Source organism: Myodes glareolus, chromosome 3, assembly GCF_982192425.1.
Source record: "Myodes glareolus chromosome 3, mMyoGla1.1, whole genome shotgun sequence".
NCBI lineage: Eukaryota > Metazoa > Chordata > Mammalia > Rodentia > Cricetidae > Myodes > Myodes glareolus.
In genome coordinates this window covers 830,343-835,572 of record NC_142028.1, presented here as the reverse complement: position 1 = coordinate 835,572, position 5,230 = coordinate 830,343, and positions in this window count along the sequence as shown.

Below are 5,230 nucleotides of genomic sequence, written 5' to 3'. Positions count from 1 at the left end.
CAACAACAACACCTTGGTATTAAATGCACAGACACATTATATTTTTTAACCTGTCAAATTTCAAAATAAATAATCTTGATATTATAACTGTGTTCTATATAAGGACTTTATATTATTGCTTAATTATTTTCTTTGTAAAAAATGTATAGGCTGAGTAATTACTATTGCTAAAATAAATACCTATAAATTGAGTCATGTCCATAGGCACTTTAAAATTTTCAATTCAATAATATATATATTTGAATTTTAAATAGGTGACATCTGAAGGAATCAAATTTAATGTATAATAGAGATATCATACCTTGATTACTGCAGCAGAATCCACAATATCTAAGGTATAGAATCAACATAGGTGCTTATCAACAAAGAAATACAAAAAATGTGATATATAAGATTTTATTTAGTCCTCAATAATAACACTATATTGATTAAAGTAAAATGAACGTGCTAGAGATTATTATTTTTTAGTAAATAGAATCATTAAAAACTAAATATATTTCCCCATTTTGGTGAATTTAGACACTATGTAGCTTCATAAGATCATATTTGAGAAAATGAATGTTAAAATGAACCTGTCTAGAGAAATGGATGGAACTAAGAACAGTGGGAGAAGACAGAATATGGAGTGTAGAGGTAAAAAAATGTTAAAGTATATTATATGCTATAGGAAACGAACTTTAATGAACACAGTACTGTGAGAAATGAATATACTACAAGAAAAATAGTTTCTAAGTATTCATCTTGTCTTTAATCTTTCTAAATACAAGACACAGTAAATGACCTGATACTCTATTTCTGTGTGTGTGCGTTTGTGTGTGTGTATACGTACATACACATATACATACATACATATGAGAAGTCTCCTAAGTTTATAAAAATTGGCTTGAAAATATTATAATCATTTTGTATTTGAAACAAAAAAATAATAATATGTGAATATAAGTAGCAGAAGAATGTGGAATTTCAAAGACAGGATTAATAAAAGATAAAAACATATGAAAATTATGTTTGTTGTGGGGATTAGTAATAGATTGAGGAACACTGATCCTACCCATGTGTAGGTAAAACAGTTCTCTATAGGGCCATTTTCTAGTTCAATATTCTAATGAGTAAGTGGTAATCAGAGAAGAATATTGTAAATGTAGGATTTTAGCAACTTTCAACATTAAGTCAGAAAAAGGACTATTACTTCAAATATTTAAAAATTTGAAACATTTGGGAATTGCTACACTTTTTATTTTCAAGGTTTGATCTCCTTTACTTAGTTTATTTTTTACTCTCTTTTTCTCCAGGACGTTCTGTGATCTTACATAACTTTTAGACAAATTTTAATTATTGTTATTATTAAAAATTTCCACCTCCTCACCTCCTCGCATTTCCCTCCTCTCCCCCCACTCCCCCTCCCTCTCCCTCTCCAGTTCAAAGAGCAGTCAGGGTTCCCTGCCCTGTGGGAAGTCTAAGGTCCTCCGCCCTTCATCCTTGTCTAGGAAGGTGAACATCCAAACAGACTAGGCTCCCACAAAGCCAGTCCATGCAATAGAATCAAAACCCAGTGCCATTGTCCTTGGCTTCTCAGGCAGTCATCCTTGTCATCCACGTTCAGAGAGGCCGGTTTGATCACGTGTTCCATCAGTCCCAGTCCAGCTGGCCTTGGTGAGTTCCCCTTAGATCAGTCCCACCATCACAGTGGATGGGCGCACCCCTCGCGGGTCCTGACTTCCTTGCTCATGTTCTCTCTCCTTCTGCTCCTCATATGGACCTTGGGAGCTCAGTTCCGAGCTCCAACGTGGGTCTCTGTCTCTATCTTCATCCATCGCCAGATGAGGATTCTATGGTGATAAGCAAGATATTGAACAGTGTGGCTATAGGATAGGGCCAGTTCAGGCGCCCTCTCCTCAGCAGCTCAAGGAACAAGCTGGGGACATCCCCTTGGACACCTGGCAACCCCTCTAGAGTCCAGTCTCTTGCCAACCCTAAAATGGCTCCCTTAATTAAGATATATACTTCCCTGCTCCCATATCCACTCTTCCTCCAACCTAACAGTCCCATTCCCCCAAGCTCTCCCCATCTTCCCTTCTCACTTCTCTCTCCCCATCACCCCCTACCCCCACTCCACCCCCACCCCCAAGCTCTCAATTTTTGCCTGGCAATCTTGTCTACTTCCAATATCCAGTAGGATAACTACATGTTTTTCTTTGGGTTCACCTTCCTATTTAGCTTCTCTAGGATCACAAATTATAGGCTCAATGTCCTTTAATTATGGCTAGAATTCACTAATGAGTGAGTACATACCATATTCCTCTTTTTGGGTCTGGGTTACCTCACTCAGTAAAGCGTTTTCTATTTCCATCCATTTGCATGCAAAATTCAAGATGTCATTGTTTTTTACCGCTGAGTAGTACACTAATGCATATATATTCCACACTTTCTTTAGCCATTCTTCCATTGAGGGGCATCTAGGTTGTTTTCAGGTTCTGGCTATTACAAATAATGCTGCTATGAACATAGTTGAATAAATGCTTTTGTAGTATGATAGGGCATTTCTTGAAGATAGAAATCATTTATTTCATAATTTTCTTGAGAAAGGTACATTTTAAAAATTCTTCATTTTGACACAATTTCAGTGATTTTTCTGAAATGATGAGAGATTACTAAAATAAACCATAGGCAACACTGATATAGGGGTCCTATTATATGGTCGATATAAGCAGTATTCTCTTTCTTTGATATTAGGACAAGTAGAAAACTGTGTGACAGTTGTTATAATTTAATATTGGAACCAGTAATTAAATAAGAAATACTAATATCTTTTTTATTTCTTTGTTTCATTTGACTTTGAAGAATCAGGTGGCCATTTTATGCTCTTGCCCTGCCACTGGGAAAACTATAATCACTGCGGGGGTAGATAGGAATTTGAAGGTAAAGGGATTAGATCATCAGTCAGCAGAGATCTGGCCACTAAGGAATGCAAATGTGATGAAAGACCATACACCTTAGAAATGTGTACAATTTGCAATATTTAATGTGAGCTCTTTGTCCCCAAGTACATTACTCAAGGGACAGCATATTATTATTGTTTAGAGTTAGGAAGAAGAATAAATAGTAAGTTTAACATACAACAGAATGATGTACATGATTTGGTAGCTGAAAGAACTGCTGGTTGAGTTTTGGAGAACTTTTCCTATGTAGAGCAAGTTTAAGTCTCTTTTTCTAACTTATATCTGTTTACTCTTTAATTACATGAGTACTGAGAGCATCTTTTTAATATTTCTATGAGATTGTTAGAAACAATCTTCCTATAAAGAAGACTTCCTTGTGGTACTCAAATGTCTGCATCTATTCACATTTCTAGCTCTTCTGTAGAGGAGTCCACATGAGAACATCACGAGCTGTGCCTTTAGTCACCTTGACCAGCATTTAAAGAATCACCTGTGCAACCTTTTCTTTTACCTACTGGGGACATCAAGGTAACTGATTTTTGTGGGTTACAGAGACAGCAATGATATGAAATTGAAGACAATTTTTAGAGTTACTCTACTGTGAAACATATTTTTGTTAATCTGAGTTACATTTGAATTTATTGCAGTAATTAAAGCATCTTATATACTTACACTTATACCTTTTGATGCCAGTAATTATTTTAGTTGTTTTATTATGTGCACTACTGTGGTCTGGTGATGAAGAGCCCTAAACTATAAAGAGAAATTTATAATTCAAATTTTTACTTCATTTTGGAAGTTGTAAAAAAGAGCAGGGAATCTAATATTATCATATGAATTAAATTATTTATGTATATAACAAAAATTTTAACTTTGATGGAATAGAATAAATTCATTATGTTTAAACATAGTACTAAAAGGCTAAAACAAACATTGGAAGAATGAAAATTGAATAATTTTTGCTAATATGGGAACTATACAGGTAAAATCTAAAAAACGCTTAGGATGATATTAGTGAAGTAGTGGTAGAAGGAAATGAGTGAAGAAGAAAGGATTATAGATTTGTTGATAGAAAATCTAACCAGAGACAGTGGGAGGGTACAATATTAAATTATGAAAAATAACTATGATGATTGGTTAGCTAGAACTCTGCAAATATCATGTATTTTATTTTCTTTATAAATAAGGAAATAGTTACATGGTAATGTATAGTATTCTTACAATATCTGCTCTACTGAGCATGCAATCCTGCAAGAACAAATATGTTCAAATATTATGCTGTAATTTTTAACTTAAAAGCTAAGAGAGATCTCATGTCTATTGTAATATCTACATTGGGTCAGTTTCCTGTATTTTTTATTTAGAAAGATTAAAGATATAGTGAATACATACATTTTTTCTTTTGCTGTTTATTTATTATCCATAGTACTGGGTTTCAGAAACACAATTTCATACAAGATAAAATATATTTTGACCATATTCTATTCCCAAACTCATTATTCTCATCTTCTCCCCTGCCAGTGAGAACACAATTTTACTGTGAGCTAACAAAGTTCACTCTACCTCAGTACTTTGCCCATTATAAAATGCTTTCCAAGGTTTGTGTTTCTACAGTAGGGGGACTCTAGTTTCCTGAGAGGATGATGCATAAAAAGAAGAGAATGGAGATTGATTTGATTAGTATTGAAGACAGTTTTTCTGCCAGATTAATTTGATTGGCATGTATAGTATAAATGAAGAAACATTGTGACTGACTTCCAGATATGAGAAAAAGGGGATTATACTTTATTATAACATAGACATGTTAGTTATTATTTTAAACTACTTTAGCTTTTGTATCTGCTTATAGAAAATCTTACTTGGAAGCATTAAAACTAAATACAGATAAAACCAAAACATTTTATGTATTAATGTGGAAGACATGAATATGACTTCCTTGAATGCCAATACTGCAACTAGATTATTACAACAAATTTGAGATGCATTAGAATATTTATTCATATATTTTATGTGTATATAATTTAAAATAAGAATATTAACAATTTTTAGGATTGTCACTGAATTTAACTACTGAATTGTTGAATGATGCAGATATAGGAAACATAATTTTATTTCAGAAGATCATTAACATAATTAAATTATATAATCAATGCCATTTATATTGAGGACTAGCTATTAACCTGGGATAGACAATATAGATTATATGCTTTTAGTTTTAAAATCAGAAATGCTGAACTTGGATTGGACTTCTGTATTTATTGCTTAAGAGAATTTTGTATCCTCTCCTGCCA